Consider the following 26938-nt stretch of genomic DNA (forward strand, 5'->3'; position numbering starts at 1 on the left):
TTGTTCAACCCTGGAACTGATCCCAAATATTCTGCAGACCAGGGTGGTGCTATATGGAATGTCTCTTCCTATGGATCTCTCTCAAGGTCCTTGAAATGGAAGTCATGTCTATCTTTGTTGTTCTTTTTCCCCTCTGAAGTCTCTGAGAGCCAAAAGAGGTATTTCCCCACAGCCTGGGATCAGAGGTGGGTGAGAGAGTGCAAACGGATGGCTGTCAGCAGGGCTGTTACCAACAAACATGTTGGCAAAAAAAAGGACATCACCCCCTCCAGAGGTCCTGTGGAATTTCTGTTTAAAGTTCAGCAGGAAAACAAACTGTCCTCATGCACCCCTGAGCTCTGTTGCCAGTTTGGAAAGCATTAACAGTGTGTGAAATTTATAAGCAGAAGTAATGGAATACTGCTGTAGTATGGAAACCTAGCCATGCCCTGACTCACCGGGCAGGATTTAAGTGGAAAACTGAGAAGTTTGGTACACAAGAGTATGGCGGTCATCCTCTGAAATAGGGTTTTAGCATAGATTTTTCAGGTTTCGTTAGCGTGTAACTTAATGGTACTTGTGTGAATTAGGCATTAGTGCTGTGGCTCTCTTGAACACTGAGAATCCTCTCCAATAATATGTCAGCCAAGCAATGGCATGCTTCACTTTTTGTTTGGAACTATTGAATTTGATAATAGATGTTCTCAATTAACGGAGTTCAATGTTATTGTAACTATGAGGATATGTATCACTACCTCGTGCGCTAAGGATATTAAGGCAAGAACTTAATACTGGTAGTAAATACGCTGTGTGAGCTAATAAAATGCTCCCATTTAGAAACTGAACCCTGTTATGCCTACTTTACAGGTGAAAGCTTGCAGTCTGATTCCATCACTAGATATAGGGTGGTAGGAATGCAAATTTTCTCTAAAGACCAGAGCATGTAATGCTGCCAAACCAGCAGTCCCAGCCACCCTTCAGGGAATGATTCCTGCAGCTGAGCAAGATTGCACAAGCTGTGGTGGGGAGGACTAGCTGCTTTATTTCGGCTGAGAATCCTTTGAAGATACTGGTCCTGATTTTCTACTGCCTGAAACCTTTTGCTATTTATACCTGGGTAAAGTGAATGCCGAGCGAGCATAAAATGCCACTACCCTGGTGCTAAGGGAGCTGTTATCCACTTTGCCCAAATATAAATGACTGTGCAAAGGGTGAAGCAAGTTCAAGGTTTTTCTTTTTGTTGCAACATTGCCCCTAGATCCTGCTGGTCCTTGTTCACAGTGTGAACAGGAGGCTGTGTCTTCATGCAGTTTTGAGCTCAAGATGTGCAAACTCGAGGGGAAGCAAGAGCACTCATTTCTGGTCCTGCTATTAGCCAGAGAGAGGAAAAACATGTTCTTCTCGCACGTCCTGGAAGCGGCCGAGCAGGGTGGTGGGGACAACAAGCTCATTTACCAGTTCCCTGACAACCTAGGGAAGGGGGAATGAGGCTCCAAAACGTTCAGAGGCGGCAGGAACGGGCACTGCGCCCTCCAGGCTCCCGGTGTCGGGGCACGAAGGGCCGCACTGGCGAAACCTCGGAGGCTCTGGCGCTCCCTGGGGTTGGCGGGGACGAGGGGGTGCTGGCCGCGGGCCGGACTGGGCGTGGAAGGGAAAAGCCCGAGCCTGCCGCAGCTGCCGCCTGGCAGTCCTTGTGTCCCCTCGGGCAGCTGCGGCACCCTCCTGCTGGCGAGGGGGTGCGCCCGCGGGCAGGCGCTCATCTTCCCAGTCTGTTTATTTCGGAGCGTCCCCACCTCCCCTCCCCCCAACACCCCCTTCCCCGCCAACCCCAATAAAACCAGCACCGAAAAGCCATAAAAATCAGCGCTTGTTTAATGAAATCTAACAACTCCGTTTCTGCCCGTAGGCAGTATATGGCCCGCACAGCCGCAGGCGGCGCTGTGATAGCTGGCAGCGCATTGACGTGACGCGCATTGGAAGGACACGGTCCTCGAAATCCTCCGGCACCGCGAACTAACGCTTTCAAACTAGAGCAGAGACAGATAAGGATATCGTGAAGGATAAATTTGGCGTTGTGTATTATAAAGCTGAATCCTTAAAAAAAAAAAAAAATCTGCATACTTTTGGCAGTGTTTCGTATCTTGTAAATAGAACCCATATATATTCATGCGTATTTTAAGCAGAATGTAGTGTACTGCAATTTCTGCTATCTAAGCAAATATCTTGGTGGAGTAATTTAAAAACAGAGCTGTTTTTCTGTAGCCAGCATTGCACCAATTAAGTAACGATGCTGGCCTGTGGTAGGCATCCTGGGCTAGGGTCTACCAGCTGTCCAAATACCTGCTCCTGAAGGCATTCAGGAGCTGACCCAGCACACAGTGAGGGTGTTAGTGTCTGGCTCTCCCTGGGCAGAGCTGCATGGGGATTGTGTGCTGCAGTGCTTGCTGCTGTGGAAGGGACATTTTAAGAAAGCAAAAAATGCAAGTAGTTTTGAATTATAGGCAGCAGGAAGGATTCTTTCTCTATAATAGCTAGATAAACCTCTTTATATTTTTTGTTTCTTTATAATTTCTGCAAGCAACCTACCTTTTGTTAGGTATAGGGGTCATAACAGCATGAACTCTGAACCACTGAAACCTTCACTTGATGGGATTAATTTTATCATACTTCCAATACATGTATATACCAATTTGCATCTATGTTTTCCTCTGTCTAAAAATGTCTTAAAGTTACAGATTCAAGGCTTGCAGCTTCAATGAAGACGTAGAGTGAACTGCAATTTTAAATCTGCCAGTGACATACATCCAGAATTATTGTGACATGCTGTACTGTAATAACCCTAAATTAAGTATTTCAAAATACAAACGACACTATACTATTATGTCGGTCTTTAAAAGTAATCCTATGAACCTTGCTGTGTTCTTTTCAGAAATTTTAAGAATTTACATTTTTGAAAAATTGCATAATATCTAGTGTCCTATGCAAATCTGTGTGAGTGGAGCCTTTTGCTCACTGACGCTTTGTTAAAAATGTTCTCAGACTGCAAAGTTTCAGCCGGTTGAGAATCTCAGATCCACACTAGGAGTTACCTCCAGATGGCTGCACTTTCATGTGGTACCAAGCCTTCTAGCATCTAAGTGTTAGCATGTTTGGAATGGTGATGTGTACTGTTCCACTTGTTTTTGCCAGAATATATACAGGGCATTGTATGGTAAGTTTTGACACATGGTGTATCTCAAAAAAAAGGTGAGAAGGAGAGCGTGGGGAGAGAAAAGGGACAAGGAAAGGAGGAGGACAGGAAAGGAAAGGAATAAGAAAATGCAGCAAGAGGAGTTTATGTCAGTGTAATGAATTCAGTCTAACTGGCAAATACAATCTGACTGCAAGTTGTGAATTTCATTGAATTTGATCCAAGAAAGACACAGCTGAGAAATCTACAGGAAGCAATCTTTTCCTAGAAGTATGCAGCTCCAAACTGTACAAATTCTTCCACTGGTTGTAAAATGTCTGTCTGCCACTGAACCTGTGCAATTGGATACTTTTGAAGAGAAAATAGTGTATTGAGATAGTCGACTAAAGAATAATGAAAAACATATCCTACCAAACGTAGATTTTTGAAAGAAGAAAGCTATATAATTTGAAGTTGCCAGCGAAGCCCTAGTGATAAGGACAGTTAATCATTTCTAGCGCAGCTGTTTCCTGACATTTCTGCAAAATGTTGTGGAAAAATTAATGAAGGTTCGTTCAGTAATGGTTTCAAGCTTGGCTAGTGGAAAATATGACAGTATTTCCATCGTCAATTAAGAACAAGCAAGGCTTTTTTTTCCGTAGGGGAAGTGGTATGCAGTTTGTACTGCACAGGAAACTGTAGACTTGAGAGCAGCTGTGTGATAGTAACAGGTATGCAGAGAATATGGAGAAGGGCCCGGGCCCTCTTCTCTTGTCACATGTGCTTCAGTATAGTAGAACTAGCTCTGTTATGGACTGGAAAAGACAGCTTACGCTCTCTAGCATGTGCGATATTCTTCAAGTATCTGACTATGAAAAGAAATGCCCTTCTTGTCACTTCAGTAACAAAGCTTACATCAATAAGGTTTTCATTTCAATTTTATTTTATTATCGTGGTGTCTCAAAAGACTAATTCCTTCAGGTGGAGAGACACAGGGTTTTTCTAGCCCATCCCTGAAAATCGAGTTACTTGCAATTCGACCTCGGCGTGTACAATTATCAAAGCCATGCAGCATGTCTTGGGGAGCACATGTGGCTGCTGTCCTGCCTGGGTGCGGAGCAGCAGTAGCCCTGCTGTAGCTGACTAGCCGCTTTGTGGTTAGAGCTAGAGGGGAACCCACTGGCCTCGTTTGCTGTACGGACATGGGGCTGTGCATGTGTGCGAGCTCATCTCACATGTGTGTGTATGTAGTGCTGCAGATAGCCGAGAAAGCATGTGGTTTAGAAACATGAGCATGTCCAAGGGGTGCATTCCCATGGCATAGCTGAAGGTCAGTGTAGCAGCTGAGCAGTGGCCTTTGTCCACTCCTTCACCTCGTAGCCCGCAGGCCCTGGCAGGCAGCCAACTGCCAGCAGCCTCCTCAATGGCACCTTGGGGCTCCTGCTCCTTCCACAGCTCTGCTGTGCTTGAGCTCCTCCAGCTCAACTCAGTTTGGGGGATGCTGGATCCACTCTACTGTTGAATAGGCTGTATAGGACAGAAGGTAGCTGGGAAAGAGGCAGTGTCACTCATTGGAGTATGTTGTAAATACCAGTTCCATACAGTCAGTAGAATGAACTTTTTTACTCAAAGGTACCTAAATTTTATTTTGTGTTAAAAATGCATTGGTGTAAAAATACAGTCCTGGTACAGAAATATTGCAAATCTCTGCAAATGTTTAGGTGAATGATTTAGGTGGTCAGTGCCTTTCTGGACTGTGAGGGGTTGTACAACCCTGGTTACTGTAATAGCTTTTTTCTTCCTCTTGACATTCCAAGGTACTTACAGCCCTACCATAAATATGATTTCCAGCCTGTTTACACAGTATGATGATTCATGTTAAAGTGGTTAATAGAACATGTATTATAGTGAATGGTTTATGCTTTCCTAATATCACTCTGTAAAGGGGTGTTCCTTCTGCAAGTTTAGAAGACCCTTAGCAAGCTCACTAAAAAATGTTTGTCTTACTCTCTGTAATTGTAGCTGTAGAGTGTGTAGTTCTTATTGACACCTTTCAACCAGTGTAAAACAATTAATAACAGTGGAGTTATGTGAATGATTTGTGACCATTCACATAATCACATAAAAGTTAGGCCCAAGTTCTCTCTCCCTGGTGCAGGCTACTGTGAGGAACTTCATTTAAGGTTCTCCCAAGGCTGCAATCCCTAGTGCAGGCAAACCTGTTACTGAAGTCAATGACAGCTTTACCAGTGTCAGAGCTATCAGAGCATTAAGAGATAGCTCATATAAGAGCCTGTAATTAGTCTTGATTTGGGACATTAAAAAATAATCCTTCAAGCATCACATCTATAACCATATGTTATACTGCCACTGCAGTCAACGTACTGTGTCATGCCTGTAGCAGGACCGTGTGTGTGCTGCAGGGATATGCATGGGAGTAAGGGAAAGATGAAGACTCTGCTCTTGCAGTTTATCTGATGTGGGAAATCTGAGGGCGCTGGGTCAGACATGAGCTGCTTTTAAACTTCTCAGCATGAGGGCTGTGCCTACAGCTTCTTAGGAATTTCCCATAAAAACAATTTGTCAATTGAAAGCGGAATTTCCACAAGAACAAGTTTTCCACTGGAAAATCTCCATATTGCTATTTTTATTTTTTTGTTTTCCCATGGAAATCTCTGAATTAAATACTTCCCTTTAAGTCACCTTACTCCATGAAGACCTTTGATTAGCTGAACCGAGCTAAAATGGTTTCAGTTGCCATTAAGATGCATCTACCTATTATCACTCTTGTCTCGTGGTGAATGGCAGTACAAAAACTTTATGCTTAAGAAGTTTCTGTGGGCAGGTCACCTTGACAATCATCATGTCCCACACTGTATTGAAGTCGCTTGTGTGAAAAAGTCTACTAACAACTGAAAAACTGACGTCAAAGTGAAACAGGTTCTAAAAGAGAGGCCCCAAACCCTGGGAAACCAGGGAACCCTTGCCCACTTGTGAACTTGTATCTTTGCAGTTCAAACCCAGTTTCCCACACTTGTGTATTTTTTACTGGTTATTTAAGATGTCTAAGAGGGTTGTAAAACTCTTGGATTCCATTTAACATTAATGGGGAATAAAAAAGTAAGTACATTTAAATGACCATAAAATTGGCTAAGGTCACACGACAAGGTGAAGAACTCCCACACACATCTTGCTTTATTGCCTGCCCTGACAGTCTCTACGAAGGGTGGCTGGATAATGGCTGGGACATTACTGTAGGTGACTGAACACCTGGTGCTGAGCATATGGGAAGGGAGAGGAATGCTGCTGACACCAAGGTGTTCATCGTATCACACAGCGATCTCTTATGCATGAATGTTAAAAAAGAGTGAATACACATACCACTTTTACTATTTAAACTAACAGTTTGAATAGTTCACCAAGATTTGTTGTAGATGCTGGGTTCTCTTTATGGTACCGTGTCTCCAGACTTTTATGAATCTTTTTGTTTGTCTTGCTATCCCTCACCAGGTCTTCATCCTGTTCTCATTTAGACATGCAGCTGGTTCTACTCACAGCACTAAACCTTTGGCTATATTAGGTGGTGACCAGCTGGAAACTTTGATGATCATGAATGGTTGCATGTACAGAGTTCTAGTCCCTGCTGTCCCTGAGGGAAATGTCCTCTAGGAGAAAATGGGCTGTACCAGAAATTGCACTCCATGATAGGCAGTGCACTGGAGGAAGCACACTATCTACACGAGTGTGAAGGCAGGTGCAGATTTCTTCACCTGATGGACACAGGAAGCAGCATGGTCAATGTCTGACTTTCCTTCAGGCAGTCTCCTCTGTGCTTCTCAGAAAGGCATGGGAGTTGTGGTTAAATATTACAGTCTAATCTTTTACTTGCTCATAGACCAAAGAGGAGCTAAGTAACTTTAAACCATTGGCTCCATTTTAAGTATCTCTTCCATGGGACAAAGGGCAGTTGACTCTCAGTCATATGTTCCAAATGAATGACTCAGAGTGAAAATCCCGGGCTACCCTTACCTACAGCAGAGCACAATGCCAGCACATCTTATGTATCCTCCTTTGTCCCTTGTTCCGCCCTTCTCATAGGATTGTCTATATTTCCCATTCCCTCTTGCTCTGTCACTGGTTTGTTTTGACCATCATGATTTTCGGTGAGTAGCTTGAATCAGATTTCTGAATACTGGATCTGAAACTTCTTTCTTCTGGGAGGATAGAAGTGATGGCTGATGAAGAACTTGCTTGACTGTGAAATCAGGAGGGTTTTTGAGAGCTGCCTTAGCCATTAGCCCTGCCAGCATCACCGTTCTTACCAGATGGTGGTGGGAGCCCTCCCAACCCCAAACCCTTCTGTTTCCCCACTGCTCAGCTGCTCCAGTGGCGCTGAAGACAAAGGTGACAGATCTGAGCAGAGAGAAGAGGGGACACGTAAGGACTGGTCATTAATTCTTTATTTAAATATGTCAACAGTTGCCTTTAGGACATAACGACATAAGCCACTGGCATTCAAGGGAACACCAAGTAATTTCAATGCTAACAGCAAAGACTTAATTGTGCCAAAAAGCTGAACACGGTTTTGAAGATAACACAATGTGACTCCACCATTTGCACCTGTGTGCTGTGCTTTGGGGAAAAAAATAAGGCTCACTGCACTTTTAATCCCCTATACTAAAAGGGAAGGTATTCTTCAGTTATAATTGAAACTGGAGTTTTCATTCACCTGTTAGAATTTAAAGACTAACTGAAGGAAGGGTCATAGCAATTATTCACACCATTTGGCAAGAAAGAAACAACTGGCAAAACCTACATTCATGACAATCAGTTGTGTTTCACGGTTGCATTGCAAAGGCTACAAATGGCCTCAGTTCTAAATTTAAAATAGGCAGAAATTGTTCTGTTTAGTGTGTCCTAAAATTATCCAGCACAGAAATACTTTGGGGAAGTGTAAAAATGAATTCTCAATTTTTCAAAAGGCAGCTTAAAGGGGAAGGCATACTGATGTGGAAGTATTGAATAAATGCCATCTCAGTAACAATTTTACCAAATGTAGGGAAGAGTCATACACGTCATGTCCTTGTTATAAGATTCGTGGAGAAAATACTCCCACTCAGATAGAAATTCACTGTAAACAGCTCTCTTGCTGTTAGAGCTGATGTACTTTTGAGGATGCAGTGGCTCTTAGAAGGAGTGGAGCATGTTGTGCAATAATGTGACCTTATGTTGCATAGACACTTCCAGTTTTGGAATGTGAAATGTCTGAAACTGGGAGTGGGCGGACAAGAGGTGGAGCCAGTCAGGAGCCTGGGTGGCTGCGTTTCTGAGAAACTCTCTTCTGCTGGTGAGTATTGCTAATTCGCCAAGCGTAAGGCTAAAGCCCTGAATAGTGCTAAGTTGAACCACTAACCAATATCAAGTTTCAAATGGACATGGAGCTATAGGGTGATATTTTGGAAGTTAATTTTATAAAACCTAATTGAAAACAAGGCTGAATTCTTTCAGACCCGAAACCACAGCCTCCCAAAATGCGTCAGAGACTCTTGATGCTGCAGCGAGGTCAGCTTCCCTCCCCCCACTTTACCTGTGAGTCAGGACAACTCTATTAAAGGAAGCTTTTATTGGAGGCTCTTGGTAGAGAGGTAGACAACATGCAGATGGTGAAAACACAGTGGGAAAGAGTTTGCATCCTGTGCCTACATAAATGGTCAGCAACAGGGAGAAGACCATTTTTTTCTGGAGGACAGAGGGATACTGACAAAAGAGTAGTATTTGAGCAAGAGGTAGGTTCGACTGATTTCGCCTTCTCTCTAATTAAAACTTGGATTCAGAGTCCACTCAAGCTGTCATTGTATCCATTTCTCAAGTGGGACAAAAGCTGTCTCCTGTGGGCTTGATGCCCTCAGTGCTTGTCCATGGTTTCATCTGTATCTACTTCTGTGGAAAATCACAGAAAAATAATCTTAGAGCAGCTCAGTTCACTGTAGAGAGGAAAAAAAAACAAGGAGGAAACAGAAAGTGTTCGACAGGTGGGAATTTCAGAGGTGTGATCTTGTTTTTCAGGCAAGGCGGACACTTTTTAAAATAGAAACATCCTGTGGGGTAGTCATCCACTCTTTCCTTTGCTATAAATCTAGACCTGCTCATGGGTGGATCAACACTACTGGGACTTAAAAATATCTGTGAGAAATGCTGTCCCATTTATATTAGTGTGTTTTAACTTTTTCCTTGTTGTTTTTTATTGCTGTTATTACCTGGACTGCTCTAGCAGAGTGTTAGCATGGATGAAATTCGTGTAACAAGCAGTATTTTGACAACTTGGACCTGCGGTTTTAGATGTGTTCTTCTTTTAATGCTTTCAGGTGATCTGTGCTTCCTGGACTCACTGTTACTGCTGCTGGAAGAAAGGTATCTTGCAGCAGCTCTGTGACTTAGAAAGATTTTAGAAATAATATTTTAGAAATAATTTACAGCGACAGTACTTTTACTATTTCTATGTGAGATTGCTAGCTGCAGGAAAGAGAGATCCTGGAAACCAGCTGTAGTTATTTAATGCATGACCTGATGAGCACCTTGGGTGAAAAGCAGAGCATGGTCCTGGTCATGCTAAGAGCTGACCTACCCGAGCCCTAAGCACAGTGGGTAGCTCTGCATTTGAGTGATTTTCCCAAGAGCACTCCATGTGGAGTCTTCTGCTATACTGAAGGCTTGTTTTACTGGTTTGATCCACTTTCCATTTCACTGGTGGATTATTTCTGTTTACTTTCTCACAAGTTGATTCAGGCTGTGTTAAAGAGGGGGGGGGGGAAAGATTTGAATTTGTATCCATAGATGGTGCATTTTATAAGCAACTTCATCAATGCTTTGTTCCTAGAAGATTAAATAATCTTTTCTTTAAAAAGTGAAAAACAACTGGATTCACTTGTGGAGTCCATCTAACTGCGAAGGCATTCATTGACAAACACCCAGGCAAATGGACCTCTTTATGCAGATATGTCTGAGCCCATATGTGTATGTATTCACGTGTGGAGTTTGAGTTGTAGAAAATAAGATGTAGAAAATAGGCTTGCTGAGGCAGGTATCTGCCTGAAGTTACATTTGTGTTTTCCATTCAGAAAATGTTTGCTCTAAAGATGGTTGTAGTGGAAAAAGACATAGATATTCTCAAAGTGTAAAGCAGGGCTATGGTTTATCTGAGCTTTATGATGAGGGAAGGAGCAGGTGGAGAGACAAACCTGAGCACAGCAGTGTGGGCTCCCAGAAGGGGTGCAGAACTGCCCCTAGCAAAGGATGCCCCTGGACATCTTGGCAGGACTAGCTGCCACATTCCCCTGTAGTATGATTCATCAAATTGTTTCCCTGTTGCACAAGATGGAAGTTTGTTTCTTCTGCCATCTGCCTGGTTGCCTGCTATCCAAACCTGCTCTGAGTAGTGAGTAGGAAATGTGGCTGCCTTTGACCTCCACTGGCCTTTTTCTGGCCTTCCTCTGCCCTTTGCTCTTTCTGGCAAGGTCCTGATGCAGGCAGGCTCCAAGATAGCAGTGTAACTGCCAGCATCTTCCAGCTGTCATGTGAAACTGCAATTTGGTTCACATCAGTTCCATCCTTCCTACTTTTTTTTTCTAAGCAGGTTTATATAGAATATAGAAGTTCAAATCCTGTCTTAAGATTGAATTTGACATCCTTGAACAGATCAAGGAGAAAAGTGAATTGTTACCCTGAAGAAAGCTATGAAGAAAAATACCAGACTGGTAGCTCTTTTGCTTTTAAGTTTTGCTGATCAGAAATCAGAGACTGAATTTTGGATCAAACATCTATAGTGGTTTTGCAGTCAAATACTCCCAGCTTGTGAAGATGCATACAGCAGATCCTCCAGCTTGCTCTAATGAACCGGCAGCTCTTTGTTGATGCTAGCAGAGCAATTAGGCTCCCTGTTATGCAGTTGCATCTGAACAATTTGATTTATTTTACTCAAGCAGACCTCACTGATCCACAATTAAAATGGCATTTTCATCTCACACTTAGGGGTTGAGAAAAAGCTTTTGAAGGTCTTCATTCCTCTGATGATGAGCTTGGTAGAGGAACAAAATCATACAAGGGTTTTTTTGTTGCAGCAGTTGGGTCGTGACTGAGACAGTTGGCTACTTCATTATAGCAAACACGTAGGTGGCCTTTCTCATGTTTTGAGATCCAAGAGAGGAGCTGTCACTTGACTGACACCTTTAAGGGGAGTGGAGTCAATCCTTTGCAGAAGAGGGGTCAGGTCAGCTGTGCCATATGCAACACGCACTAACAGCAAGCCCTTTCCTCTCAACTGCTTTGAAGTTAGAGATTCCATCTTTCTGGCAGAATCAGATCCAGGTGGTGAGATTGCCCTGAGTTCAGGCTGTAATTTTTTGCTCCTTCTCATGATGGTATTTATAGCTCATTTTTACCTGTGCTTTCTCTTCAGTGTAACAGTTACTAGCAGACTTCCTTGCTGGTAATGGTTCTGCTCTGAGGAAAAGGTTGAATGTAATTTGGAGGATGATTAGGGTGAGACCAACTCTTGAAACTCGAGTCAAGTTAATGATGAAACCTGAGTTTTGTTAATAATACATTGTAATTATTACTGCCCGCAGGGCAGATATCTCATATTTCTCATCTTTTTAGCTTGAGGATCCTAGTTACAGTGACCTGTGCAGCTTCTCTGTTGTTGCACCGCTTGCTCATGTCTGCAAAAGGAAGGTGCCTGTTCTCCACCAGGTTTCCGCTTGAGCTGTCCCAGGTAGAGCAGCGTCTCTGCAGATGTCGGTGCATTACACAGGCTGGGGTGTGAAGGGGCTGAGAGGAGGATACATGATCAACAGATGAAGCAGCAGAACGTTAATAATAAAAGAACACCTAATTGGACCTGCCCTTTTGCCCAGCAGCGAGGACATACGTTAATGTGCAGCAGACACCAGGCCCCTGGCAACCTTCTCCCACCTCCTGCAGGTCTTCACGAGAGAAAAATTGCATTATGATCTGAACTGCTTGCCTGCCGCAATTGGCAATAAAGCATTAATCCTAACCTTTCACAGACTGCATCTATTGCTTGCACCTCGGAGATGCGGGACCAGATTGAAGAGGTGACATAAATCATGGTGTGCATTACGTGTTGGTGAGTGGGAGGGGAGTGCACACTGGGGAAAATGACACCACGCAGGGGCGGGAGAGAGAAGGCTGCGGCAGGAAAAGAGACCTGTGGCAGGATGTAGGAAGATGTGAGATAGCGCAGCCCCTCTTTACTTAGCACCATATCTTCTTACTGCCTCCCATGGCTTCTGTTGCAGCCTCCCATACTGTCTTGTGCTGGTGCCTGCTGCTTTCATTTACCTGTGGTGGGGTGCTCCTACCCAGGGTGTGAAACTGATAATGCTGCAAACAACTTTTTTTTTCGTGGCAAATGGCATTGTGGAACTGCTGTCCCACCTGAGGTGTGGGAAGCCACTACATCTGGTCTCCCACCCCACCCTGTGCCATGTGTTTGTGAAGGCGCAAGTTAGGGACTTGCTTTAGGACAAGAGGATATGGCCTTAAGTTTCACAAGAGGAGGTTTAGTTTGGATGTTAGGAAAACTTTCTTCATGGAGAGGGCGGTAAGGCATTGGAACAGGCTGTCCAGGGAAGTGGCTGAGTCACCATGCCCGAAGGTATTTAAAAGGCTTGTAGATGTGGCACTTAGGGACATGGTTTAGTGGTGGACTTGGCAATGTTAAATTAGTGGTTGGGCTTAATGATCTTAGAGGTCTTTTTTCAAGCTAAACTATTCTGTGATTCTGCATTTGGGACAATAAGTTTCCAACACCCACAATTTAAACACTGGCCAAAGGAGAAAGCCTATAGCGGGAACTTACCAAAAAGCAGAGTTACCACCCTGTTTTGTTTTACTTCTTCTATCTTGCCTGTATTGTGACCAAGTATTGTTTGGACACTGAAATTTTGTGTACCCTTGAACCCCCCTGGGATGAGCTTAATACCAGCAGATACTCACTGCGGTTCGGGCAGCAGAGAGGGCAAGAAGTGAAACAGCAGCACTGGAGCACCCAGGGAAGGAGGGAGATGGCGCTGAACAGGGCTGGGCTGGATGTGGTCATGCAGCCCCTTGTCCTGCTCCGCCAAATGTGGCTGCTGTTTCCTGCCCTGTCTGCCAGCTGCGCCACTGCGCAGTGAAGCCACCAGGGGATGGATCTGACTGAAAAGTTCCCATTTTCTTTCCCTCAAATTATTTTCAAGTCAGACCTTTTCTGGGTTTTAAATTTAATTTGTGTACAGCTAAAACTCTCCTGTGGAGGCACTGACAGGCAAAAGACCCATGTGGGCGTAGAGGAGCTGAAGTGGCCCCTCTCAGTTGAAGCCCCTCTGGGATGGTGTGGCAGTTCTGCCATTGCCCCCAGCCTGTGGGAAGCCAGGGAAGGCTGCCAGGCTTTGCCTGTCACATACAACCAGCCCTGGGGTACAGAGCTTTGGGGAAGAGGTACCAGTATATTCTACACAGTTTTGGAAAATACCATGTAATAACCATTGTACCTTCACTGTATGGCAAAGGTAAATTTTCATTTTGCTAATACACTTTCCTTCTGTTTTTTAAATCAAATCTTCTCCTTTGTATATGTTTCTTTAAATAGGCAAAATCTTAAAAAGATAAGTAATATATTACTGTTGCTTAATCAGAATTTCTACTCCAAGTCTGAGTGGGGGGATAGACTGAGGTTCTGATCACTACACTTTATAACTTAAGAACTCCACAGTGGTTGAGGGTGTGTGGTCTTGTCTCCTATTAACTTTATGAAAATGCACTGCCAGAGTATGGTCTAAAGGATTTAAGCCAACCAATAATTCTTTTTACATTCATATTTCCTCTAATATAATAACATTTACTTCAGACGAAAATTAAATTGTCTGAGGAATAGTATCATCAACTGATTTGTCTTGCATCACCGTGTTTATCTATTCTAGTAAATAAATCAGTGATTATTAAATTTACCGCTAAGGCATAGGATGAAAAGACAAAACTCTGATGCTGAACAAAAAGTGCTTGCAGCAATGGGAATTAATCACAGCATATCAAGAAAAGAGCATGCTCTCAATTTCCCACTTGAGTTAATGTTAAAAATTTAATGTTATTAACTTCATTTACTTTTTGTTTAATTTTAAAATCAGACAAAAATAAAAGTTGTAATGTCAGAATACTCATTTGGATTGAATCTTGCGTGTGAAGTTTGCAATGTTGTAAACAAGAGAAAAGGTTTGGTATAAACCCATGCATTTTTGTTTAACCTTGACCCCAGCATGACTGATGGGAGATATCTGTAGCCACACAGGAAGGCTCCATATTAATGAAACAGACCCCTCTTGGGAGCATCAGCCAAAGGAGTCATGATATCAAATAGAGAAATTGTAATTGTGGAAAAGACCATTTCCTTGAACAGCTCACACAGAGCACTAGAAAGCATGAGAAAGTTGGCGTGTGCGTTGCTTCCAGTGATGGCATCGCAGTCACAGGCTTTAAAAGGTTGCAGATGTTCTGAAGGGGTTCGTGGGGACCATCCCTGCCTTCTCTTTGGGGATTGGGGAGCGAAATGCACAGCCAGCAGAAGCACAGTCACCCTGGAAAGAGTGTCTGCTGAACATCTCTGAACATCCCTGCTGAGTGTAGCTGTGGCTGATCCTTCTGCAGTCAAACCCATGGGAGGTTTGGGGCTCCTGACAGCGTGGGGCAGGATGGTCAGTGTGTCACCCTTAGCAAGGCTGACTGCTGCTGGCCGTAGGACAGGACTCGGTGTGAGCCTTCCAGTCCCTATGCAAGGGGCAACCCCTTGGTTTCAGTCTTACCTAGAAATAAGTCATGTCTACACCCTTCCTGAAAGCTCTTTTGTCCCTGTGAAGGGCGGTAAATCAGGCCTCAGGGCAGGTGCGATGAGCAGGAGCGGGTTCTGAATGCCACTGTGTTTCACTGCCCCACAGGTCCCTGTGCCTGCCTCTGGGCAGTGGGGCAGGAGTGTAGGACCTGCCCTCCTGCTTTTGCCTCATTCCTGGACTCTGGAGACGTTTGCCTGTGCAGCTCTGGTTTTGCTTCTGAATCAATTTCCTAGTCTGATGGGCTGTATTAGGGTGTCTTAATAGAAAACTTCCAACCATTTGTTACGGTATGTCAGGATGCAAAACCCATGTGGAAGATCTACCAGGTCTTTTCACATTTAATCTTGTCATAATGTCAGTGAAAAGGGGACAATTTCAAAATCTGACTTACCCCCCCCACCATGTTCTCAAGTTTCTCAAGTTATGTTTAGAAACAGGAAGCTGTTTTGCATAAAGGTAAGATTGTCTTTTTGACAAGAAAAGTTGGTGTTAGACAGGCTAAATATACCCACACAGTCATACTTAGTGGGTAGTCCTGGCTATTTTTAGGCTTTATTTTTGCCTGTCTTTTTTTTTTTTTTAGTGACACCTCCACTGTATCTTCAGCTCTCAGTGAGGCACTGCTTCCTGCTCTGGTATGAAACTGGCAATTACAGGAGGAGTCAGCCTTGTCAGGTGTCATTTATCAGGCATTGCAGAGGGCTGGTTTCAGCAAAGAAAGAACAAAGCTTAATAAAAAGAGAAAGAGGGAGAAGCATTCTCTTAATAATTTGCCCTTTGCGACAACAGACCCTTATCAGATCACCCACGCTCATCTGGCTGCTGACGCTGTACTTGCTTCATTAGTATGAGCTATTTTTACACCTTTTGTGTCTTTTGAGGAACTGAGTGGGCCTGCTGTCTTGGAGTGATTCACCATCTCCAGGCGCACACAGTGTCCTCAAACCCTGTCAGGGAGGGAGGAAGGGAAAAGTAGGGGGAAGAGTTCAATTGAATAAGCAAGTTGATTAATTGTCTTAGGTGGTCTAGCACCACTTAGCACTCTAGTCCTAAGGAAAATAGTCTAGGTGCTTTTGGTTTGCGGTGCAGCTTTTCAGATTGTTAGGAGCTATCCCAAGGAACATTCAGTAATCAGTTAGTTTTGAGTGTAGCTTAGCAAACATGAAGCCCTGTGTGCTTGTGCTATACTGTATGCATTCATTTCCCTTTCTGTAAAGGGGATGCTGGGGGCTAGCCTAGGGAATGTTTGGGAGTTGAACTTTATCTTTAAAGCTCCTTTCCAACCCCAACTATTCCATGATAGTATGTTGGTGATGCTTTCTTGTAGTGTACAGGTGTCATTGGTGTATCGCAGGCACCCAAGAGACTTTTGGGTCAGATTGTTAGCTGATTCCACTTCCACTTCTGATAATGGAAAGAAAACTAAACTTGGTGCAAAGAGCTGGGCAGGATGCAGGAGGGGAAGCCTGTATGAAGTTGTCTGGAGTTTTTCCAAAGCTGGCCAGCAGTTGCTTTTCCTTTTGATGGACCATCAGTCCTGAAAATGTCCTCTTAGAGCCTTATGAGCTCTCTTCTCGTGGTTGAAAGTGTGACTTTTGCTGTTCTTACTTCAACTTTTCCTGGGCAGGAGTGATTTGGTGTCCAGTTGTGCCACTTACTAAGTACAGGATGATGATTTCTATTCTCCAGGTTTCCTTGGAGTAGTTTCAAAAGTTAGTGTGATGTGGGATACCTATATGAAACTTTAGGTACTGTAATGATGCACCCTAGTCTAACATTGTCTGATATAAAGTCATCATGAAACCTGAACAGTGTCTTTCCCAAAAAAACCCAAATAACTTACTTAGTGTCAGCCTGGCCTGTCCCTCAAATATCAACAATCTTGTGGAATAACGTTTTATATGTGGTTTTAGGCATTTTCATAGACCTTCGTCTCTTCAGAAGCGTTTGCTCAGGAGAGTAATGCTCATCTTAATAAACAGAGTTGATTTATGTATTATAGAAAGAAACCTAAGTGAAAAGAATGAAATTTTGTGTATACCTACAAAATTCAATAGAAAGCATATCCACATTTTACTGAATTTTTAAAGAAGTATTCTGATTCAACTGAATATCATACATACTGACTTTCAGTGCTTCATAAAATAAAAAAGAACCAAGTACTGTAAAATATGGCCAGAATAATTTTAAAGAGCGCTTTTTTTTTTTGCTTTTTTTTTTTCCTCCTGCTAGGCATCCTGAGGGTTGTAAAGAAAGCAGCATCCTTAAATATGCAGTCTAATTAATGTATCTTATATTGCCACTGTAGTGATCAGAATCTTTAGGCAATGCTAATGACTGGATTTGCTACAGCAAAATGCCTGTATTGAGTCATTAGTCAAAATTAAACATTTTGGCTGCAAATAGTGACTGCTGTGACATCTGTGAGATATATAGGATTTGGGGCTTACTAGTTGATCTCAGCTGAACTTTTACAAAGTATTCAGGATGCATTGAAATGAAACTGCTGTGAAGACTTACTATACTTTGGGTGCAAAAAGTGGGGGAAAAATGGTAAGAGCATGCTACTGTGTTTAATGAGTACCTGTTTTTGTTTTGAGATGTGGTGACGGCAGGGCTCAGTAAAGAATGACAGATTTTAAAATAAGCTTGTATAATAATTGATGTGAGTGAAAAACAAATGGAAGCTCAGATACTATAAATGTCTTCCTATGTAATTCTTCCCAGGGTGAGGGCATCAGTCAGAGGCAGTGCATTGGCTCATTCGAAAAAGTGTTTGAAAGATACAGATATTTTCATGTGAAATGCAAGGGGTTTCTTCTGACATGGTGTGAAAGGAGGCATAGCTGTTCGCAAAATCTGCTGCAGTTGCATAATTAGGATTGTGTAACTTTTAAACTAAAAAAACCCTCACTTCCCAGAAAATTCAGTGATATTTTCCCTCTGAGGTGAAAATCCTAGGCAAAGGCCTCTTATTTGTCTACTATTTCCTTTTGGCACAAGAATAATAGTTACTTTGTACCTAAAAATGTTGCAATATTTACACAAATTTTGATTTTATTTTTTTCCTGGGAAAACATGGGGGAAAGCTGTATGATATCTAAATAGGGATTTGCCAGTACAGCTGTCTTCTCCCCAATGGCTGCATGAGGTTGCAGTTCTAGTGTGAAAATGAAGAGGCATTTCAGCCTTTGCTTGTCATTTCAGTTAGGAAAATTGTTATATCTGACAGCTTCAGCAGTTTGAACTCTCCAGTGGAAACATTCTTACCCTTCTTACCATATATGATGTTTTATTAGTCTAGAAATGACTACAAACCACATCCACACAGGAATCTTACTCTTTATATACACTTTATCCTTTGCAAGTGCTTCTAAATTCATAGTTTATTTAATCTGTACTTTATTAGGTGCGAAATTTCCCTTTTCGATTAACACGTCTCTTTGTGTTGAATTGAGAAAAAATTCTTAATCTCAGTAATTTTCACCATTTCTTGCAAATGCACAACTTTCATTGCAATCCCATAGCATCATTGGTTAGTGTCTAAGCCTTTGCTTTTCAGAGATTTTATGTCTTTAGCCCTTTTGGGGGCTACATGACGTCTACTCATTTGCATGATAAGACTTTGGGGCCAACAACAGGGCCAAAGCTCCTTTTCTGTGACAGGTGTGCAAAAACCCTAATCCTATAAACTGGAAACTTTGACATTTCTATGGTTTGGCACAGTATCCTTATGTTCAATTGCTGTGGCTCGGAAGAAAGTGAGATATAGTTGAGTATCTGCTGATGAAGAGAGTAGCCCAAGAATTAAGAGCTCATTTGTATCGCAACACTGTTTTGGATACTCCTGTACATTGTTAATGTGTATTTAGTAAATACTGTTACTTACTTCTGAACTCACCCTTGAGAGACACTCATTCTTCTGCAGGTTAGGGGATTAGGCATCATGTAAACCTAGCTTCAGCCATCAACATGGTGTTTAAAAAGGACCTTGGTGGTGGGCATCTGTTTCTGACTCAGCAGAAGATGTTTTCTGCATGGGAACTGTTCTCACTCTCATAAGTCACTGTGTACTACGATTCAAAAGAAAATGGGGGTGAGGAGGAGGGAGCAAAACAACTGTGGCATTTTTGTTGCCTTCTGAAATTTTAATAACACTGCCTGTCAGATCTGCCATTGCTCTGCTATCACGTCTTAAGGTTCACATGGGAAATTATTGGTATTTTATTAAACTGTTTTCAGTTTTTTGACTTGTTCCCCAAGGAAATAAGTTGCAGTGTGAAAAGATTACAGTTTATATAGTTCTCTTGTTTAGTTTTGTATCTGAATAATCCAAATCCTTTGCTTTTGTATAGAAACAGATTCAGGATGTCCATGTCAAAAGACACAACAGGTGGATTTTGTGTTATCTGACATACTTGAGCACCTCCGTCAGACTCTTAAGGTGCAAAGCAAGGTTAGGCAACCAGAAACAAAATATTTACCTGATCCGTTAAAAGAAGTGGGATCAGGGGGATCAATTAACTGCTAATTGACTGTCAAGATTGTTTGACTTGTGGGCTCTTTTGGCATCTCTTTAATAGCAGGTTTTGTTCAATTCAAGGAGAAGAACTGTGATTTGTTTTCAAATACCTACCCGTAAAGGAAGTGTTTAGGATGAATTTGGCTCCTGTGTAGTTTTTTCTCTCTCTTTTTTTTTTTTTTTCTTTTAGTAGTCATTCTATGGAAATAAGTGTTCAGTTGGACTTTGGCAATGTGAAAGCTTTTTTTATACTTTTTTTTTTTTCCATCTGGTAGTACAATGTGTACATTGTGTGTGATGCTGAAACAGGAATTAGTGATGTACTTTAAGTGAGCAATCCTTGTCATTATGGTGAAAAGGTCAGTGTTAGAGCATTTTTGCTCCAGACTTCTTCTATGGCTTCTTAAAATGCACTTGAATTGAAGGGTTTTTGGGGGTGCTATTTTTCTATAGGAAGTGGCAATTTAAAGTTATATTTGAGACACTTTGCATAGCAAAAACAGAGTGTTTTGCTGCATCTGTGCTCTAAGCATTTATGAAACAGACCAACGTCATTGCCCATGTTTTCTTACTACTGTGTAATCGAACATTTATTGCAATATATGTTATGAGTTTCTCTGTAGGCATCATAGAGATGTTGGATTATTTTCACCTTGTAGCAGATAACTTTGATATTTAGTACCTAGTATGTAAAAGCCTAACCCTAAGTGGTCTGATTCTCTTTGTTTTTATTACAAATGAATCTGGAATTATGTCCTTGGAGTTACAACTCATTGGTTCAGATTCATATATACCAGGATAGTGTAGAGCAGAATTTGACCCTCCTTCTTGCTGTTGGAATAATTTGTCTCCTCTCTCTGAGTCAAATCTTGTATCTATTCAAAGCTCCTTGAAGTCAAATGAAAGGCTCTTGTTTCATACCTGATTTTTCTGTAAGGGTCAGTGTGTGCCTGACCTCTGACTCAGTAGGATAACACTCAGAGTCTCGCTCTTCTTCACAGCAAGTACACATAGACATTTATATAAATGTTTGAAGCGGGTATAAGATCCTACATTTCAGGTTATGAGGTGTTTAGAGTACAACAGATTTGATTATTTATTTGTTTTCTTAGTTGGTTTCAGTGTGCTTTTAAGCAGACAGATTCCAGTTTTTTCTTCAACATACTCTGATAATGGTCTCAGATAATAGTTTTGAATTATCTGAATTTACAGTATTATTTTGGTAAAGGCTTAAAATTAATGAAATGCTCAATACTAGTACATTTATCTAAAATTTGCTAGGTGCTGTTTCTCAATGGCTGAGATTCTAGAACAGTTTTCAATGTATAATTCAGGTTTAATGCAAGCACTGAAATAGGAACTGCACAAATCAAAATGCCAGGTTTTATACCACTTCTAGTTTTATATGCACAGAACCTGTACTTTGAAACTGGCAACTATGAGGGACACAAACATGTGTGCATAGAAACCTTGGAGTAAAAGCCTGAAGTTGGTGTTTGTTCACAGTGAGGTTGCAGTCTACCCTTGATGCATCTATAACTGGATCCTCTCAGTCAGTCCCCATAGTTCCTGGCTTCTTAGGGAATCCTTGTGTGCACAATATAGCAATGAAGAACAGATCCTGCCTTGTAGCCTTTCCTCAAGTACGCCTAGTACAGTTTGTCTGATCATTGTGTACTCACTGGGCAGTGTTTAGTTTTGTATTGGATAGTACTTTTAAATGACATTTTAAAAAGTACATTGTAATAATTAGTTCAGCTGCCCAATTTAAAAAAAAAAAAAAATGAAACAACATCATCATCATGGCTAGGCTTCGCGAACGAAGACTTGAGAATGAAACAACAACTACCCAACCAAAAACATATGTGTTATTCTAAATATTTCAAGGTTTTTCCAAAGCTGTGATTCTGGCTGGTTTTGGAGAGTGGCAATACATTCAATAAAGCACTGAAGTACAGAGGGCAGGCAAACGTCTGGGATGGAATTAAATGAACAAATTAGAGTAGTATCTTCAAATGTGAAGAGGTAACAACAGCAATTAAAAGGTAGAAAGTGGCAGATGAAAATAAATACATCAAACCTGTTTTAAAAGGGCTGCCTTCTTTGAATTGCATATGCAAAATGATGTCCTAGAACTCCTCCAAACTGCAGGAGCACAGACATCCTCTATTCCCCAGTAATGCAAGACTTTGCCAAGTACCAGTGGTTGACATAGGAATTTACAGCCATTCCAAGAGGTGTTTTAATAGACAGGTAGAAGGCCAGCTATGAAACCACAGTCAGAGGGTCAGATTAGCCCCCTAATCAGGGGCTGTTGGAAATGCAAAGAGAATCTCTCTGGTCAAGGATGGGAAGCCTTTTTACGAAACTAGGAAATTAAAAAGTGTTTCTTCTTCCTTATCTTTGTAGCAAGTGTGATGTCAAGTAGTATAAAAAGGCTTGCAGTTGGTCATCCTTTTTTTTTTTCTTGTTTTCATAAAATGCCAAGACTATACAGCCCAGAGACTGCATTCATGTTGTTACATTACTGCAAAGCATCCTCAGCCCTGAATGAATATATAACCATGTAAAGAAGGATGAACAGATGCTTATCTATCTTCATGCGAGTTAAATCCTTCAGTTCAGAGGGACACACTGGATTCTGGTTGAGAGCTCTTCAGACTTAGTCTGAAAAATCATCCACCTAGGATTTTGACTATGTAGAAGAAACTATAAATACATGTTTTACTAGGATTTTTTTCCAATCTTTTTTCTTTTTCACTGTGATGTCAACACCAAACAGTTCTTTGGAGAATCTCATTAGTAGGGCAGAGGGAACTGGGGGGTAGGACAGCAAACCAACAATATGCTGTCTTTCTTCTTGAAAGACCAAGGCAATTTTCTGCTCAGTTACAGGTGGGGAATAACTCAGAGGTGGCCTCTCTTTTTTGTAAGGCTGCTGGGCTTATCCCAGACATAAACTAGACTTGCCTAATAAGAGTTTTGGCAGAGGTCTGTGTATGAATGTAAGGATTTCATAGGAGCCACTGCAGCTCTTCTGTGCAAACACTTGCCCTATAGAATACAAATTCTTCAGGGGCCAGTTACTGTGGGTTTAGGCTGGCTTTGTGCTGGCAGAGCTGGACAGAAAAGATTTAGAACAGGACGGGATCTGACCCTTAGTCCTTACGCTAGAGTCAATATTTACTTTGTATGGTGCACCTAGGATTTAGCCTGGAAGACATAAGCTTCCAATTTGTTCACTTGCAAGGACTGTAATATGATCTACAAATTGAGAAGCAATAAAACTTATGTTTTGCCAAATTTTATTTTAAAGCTGTTGAATATAACCATTTTAATGTCTGAAGAAAAAAAATAAGAGGGGAAAAAAAAAGGAATAACCTTGAAGCTCTGCAGTCAACCAGATATAAATCCCCTGTATACAGCTCACAAAAGCACTCTGGTAAAAAGGGGAGCAACAGGATAATGCTCCTTTCTAGAAAGTTTTTAAAGTCTTGATTTAGTAGGTGCATCTGGCATAAATACAGCTCCGGGTTTCCCAATGATCTTCTCATGTTCAAAGTTTTCACGTACGTGAAATGTCCTTGTTTGAAGCGGGCAGATAGCACACTTACTGTGACTGGGGGAGCTGGCTCCGAGGCCATATTCTTAGCAGGAAACCTGGCTTGGCCCCCAGCCAGGCAGGACTTTACAGCTCCTGTCAAATGATGTGCTCAGTGCAACTCCTGTACGGCTTCTGATCCGTGTAGGTGGGCTGCTCTTAGTCACTCCAGCAGAGCTGAACCGTGCCAAAGGTATTAAAGAGAGCGTGCACTTCTATCATCCTTATTTCCATAGTTTTAAATATGTAGTACTTGAAATATAGGGACTTTCTGTCTATTGAACAGTATATGTTTGATGAAGAGCAATATTTAAAAGTATATTTACAGTGTTTTCTAAAGGAGAAACATTAATCACTTGGAAAAATGGAAGTCTGTTGTCAGTTTAAGCTAGGCTGTGAATGAAGCCAGATGAGACAGAGTTTTGGCTGGGTAAAACAGACAGAGTGCAAACTAGCTTTGCAGTGTCTTGCATTTCTCCTGTTAGTCCAGTCTCCCAATTAGGGAGGGGAAAAAGGATGAGAGAAATAATATTCAAGCCATCTTTGACACAGGATGGATGGCAGCTCAAACCAAACCAGAAATTATTATGTTCATTCTAGAAAGGGATTTATTTTCTCCAGGGGAGGAACTCTGACCAAACTTAAGCCATCAATAATCTCTGTAATTAGTCTATACCTGTTTCATACTGTAGGTTGAAAAATTATATAGAATGTTTTGAAAATAACAGGACCACGGAATAGCTTGAACTCTGTAAAAGAGGTCTCAGTCCAAGGCAAAAAATTTTTGAATATGTATTAGAATAATCTTTTGCTCAAATAAAACCATTAATGTCACATTTCTGCAACTGTCAGATTTCTTCTGTAAGGGTGCTCTCAGTAAAAGGAGTATGGAAAAGAGAGGGTAGTCCTATCTTCTGGAAATTTCTTCTTCACCATTTGCAAAACTGCCTAATAAGGAGAAATGTACTTTTCTTTGAAGATGGCTAATAACTTTATGCTCTCTTGGTCAGAAACATTTGCTCTTGTCCTTGTTTCTGCTTCTCAGGGCACACATTTTCCTTTACATCTGTGCTCATATGCTGGCATCATTGCTGACCTGTGATTCAGTGTAACTCAGCTGCTGAAAGTGATTTGCCGCTTACCTGCCATTTCCTCATAAGGCACTGCAGAACTGCTCTGTAGTAACCACTTCTGATATATTGTAAATTGCGTGCAAGGATTTCTTTTTCCATTTGTAGTGACACTTTTTTTGAAGAAGGAGAGGATTAGGAAAATTTTTTAAAATGTATATATCCTTAGATTGCATTTTTTTTCTTTTTTATTTTGGAGAATCAGACAGGAGAGTTATTTAAAAAGCCATTAGCAAATCAAACCTGAATGACATTGTGACTAAAATACTCTGGTTTGTATTTGGTAGCCTGCTGTTATTTTGGACTACAGGGGATTTCTGTATAGTTAGAATTTAAAAATATGTTATCCATATTTGACTAAACCAACAGTCTTTCAGCTAGTGCTGACCTAACTACTGATATGTTTCTTGTACTACTAAATAAAAAGTTCATAACAGGTGGCACGGTAGTGATTATATTTGTGTCAAGTCATGAGACTTTGCTAATGTCCATTTGTTCTTGGAAAGTGTTATTAATTGCAAAGAATTAAAAATTGCTTTCCAATTTTTAATGTTTTTTTCTTTATAGACTTTTTAATCATTTGTTGGTGCCATTCAATGGAGCATGAGTGCTCTAGCTTTTTTTCTGACAGTTTCTAATTGGGAATCATTACACTAGTCTATATATCCCATACTCTGAAACTAATGTTCCAGCTGTTTCTAAAGATCTGTTCTTTAGACATGCTCTGGCTTTGGTTTAAATAAAAATCATAAAGAAGTGTTGTCATTGTTTCTTTTGTTAACACAATTGAACAAACATCCTTTTTGATGAAACAAAAGCCAAAATCTGTTTTCAAGGAAGGATTTGTTGAAAACTGGAAGGGAGAGTCCTCGTCTGATTGGAGAAATGTTCTTAAGGCAATGAGATGATGAACAGGCTCCCTATTCTCTTGTGTTGGTCTCTTTTGAACAGTACTGAGAGTAGCCTGCAGTGTGGTGACAGTCAGACGGGTAGCAAATGATGGCAGTCACAGAAATCTTTAACCATGTATTTGGTCTGTAGGTTTCTTCTTTAAGAGGGCAGGTGTTAACTAATTTGGAAACCTACTCCTGTTTCACTGGTTTTCTTGTCCCTGGGTGGTGACACCCTGACCAGGAGTTTGTTCTGGTCCCTGAAGCATTTAATGAGAGGCCTGGAGTCTAAAAGTATTAACTGGAGAAAGACATTAAAAGGGGATTTGACCAGGGGATTCAGGGATAATCTGGGCTTAACAAAGGCATAGGAATGAAGAGGTACATTGGCAACTCTCTTTTTACTGATTTGGGAAGGTGAGACTTCATTAGTTTAGACTTACAGTTATTCATCTACACACTAGAAACCTAAGTCTTTAAAAATACTCATGCTCGTATTTTTCAAATGTAGTTGCTCAGACCTCTAAGACATAACATGAAATTTTCTAGTGGATAGATAAATGAAATTTTCAGACCTCTACTGTAAAGAATAAAAAACTTTCTTCATCATCTATACCTAATATCAAGAATTTCTTATGACTGTATCTTTTTTTTACAGGAAATTTGAAGATAGTCATGCCTATTAGATGTCCAGAAGATGCAGGTAAATGCTTTATGCTGAAAAAAAAAAATACATGCCTGTTAACTGTGTTTTCCTACACTTTGCTGTTGTTTCTTCAAGCCAAATTCAGTTTCTCCACTGTAGAAATGAAAAATATTCCAGTATCTCTAATATTGATTTTTTACCCTTTTCCTTATTATTGTTAAATCATGACTGTCTTTATTATTCTCACTATTTCATTTAGAAAATAACCTGTGTTTGGATAATATGGAAGCAGAAAGCCTAGATTGTAATTCAAATGCTGTACTTTTCTATGAAAACTACCTCTGAACTTTTTTATAATAGAACTGTGGAAACCTACGGCCTTTAAGCATTAAAAATGCATGTATAGCTGGATGGAATTGTTTCAACAGTGAAATCAAAAATGCTAAAGTCACATAAACACAGTCATAGTTCATTTCTGTAATACATCCTTTACATCTAGCAAGACTTTCTCACTAAAATTTAATACAGTGATTGGAAGATGGAGGTGGGGAAAGGTACCAGTAGTGCTGTGTTTTGAATGCTTCTTTGATGTCTCTTTTTTGACTGCTTAAAAGTAGTTTAAAAAGTTGAACAACCCCTTCTTGTAAAATCAATTAGATGGTCTAAGGTAAGAAGTACCTCACTTGAGCCATCTTAAAATTTGGTATATACTCCAAGAATTTCTGCCTAGCTGACAGAAACAAGCGTCTCCATAGTGGAAGGCCATGCGCATAGACAGCTTCTGTATCAGAAGCACCTATCACAACATGAAAAGATTTCTCCTCTGATCACCCTCCTTTGACTTTAGAGAAAGTCCGAGTGACTAAAGTGCATGTCTGAACTGTAGGTGAGTAATACTAGATAAGGTAATTCCCACCCACAGTGTTAGGATTCTATTTTCAGCAGTGATTTGCTGAAAGAGCTTTGAAAGTATATGGTGGACTTTCTGAGATCAAACCTTTAAACTGTCCCCAGAAAGCCTTCCAAAACTACTGTTTAATTTGGAAAGTGTAGATCTCTATTTTCTCTTCCTAGGGCTGTTACTGAGTAGTGATTACGCTTATGTGTAGTCTCTTG

At 41.2% G+C, this 26938-nt stretch overlaps 1 protein-coding gene across 8 annotated transcripts in view; it reads left to right on the plus strand.

The window, feature by feature from the left end:
- Nucleotides 1-26938, plus strand: part of HIVEP2 (HIVEP zinc finger 2) — a 139973-nt gene that overhangs the window by 88606 nt on the left and 24429 nt on the right. For all 8 annotated transcript variants that reach the window (XM_050316836.1, XM_050316835.1, XM_050316834.1 and 5 more), the window contains one exon: nt 25835-25879. The gene's annotated coding sequence lies outside the window, so the exon portion shown is untranslated. The remainder of the gene's footprint in view (nt 1-25834; nt 25880-26938) is intronic.

This window comes from Myiozetetes cayanensis, unplaced genomic scaffold, assembly GCF_022539395.1.
Source record: "Myiozetetes cayanensis isolate MyiCay16 unplaced genomic scaffold, myiCay2020 scf2-11, whole genome shotgun sequence".
In the NCBI taxonomy this organism is placed as follows: domain Eukaryota; kingdom Metazoa; phylum Chordata; class Aves; order Passeriformes; family Tyrannidae; genus Myiozetetes; species Myiozetetes cayanensis.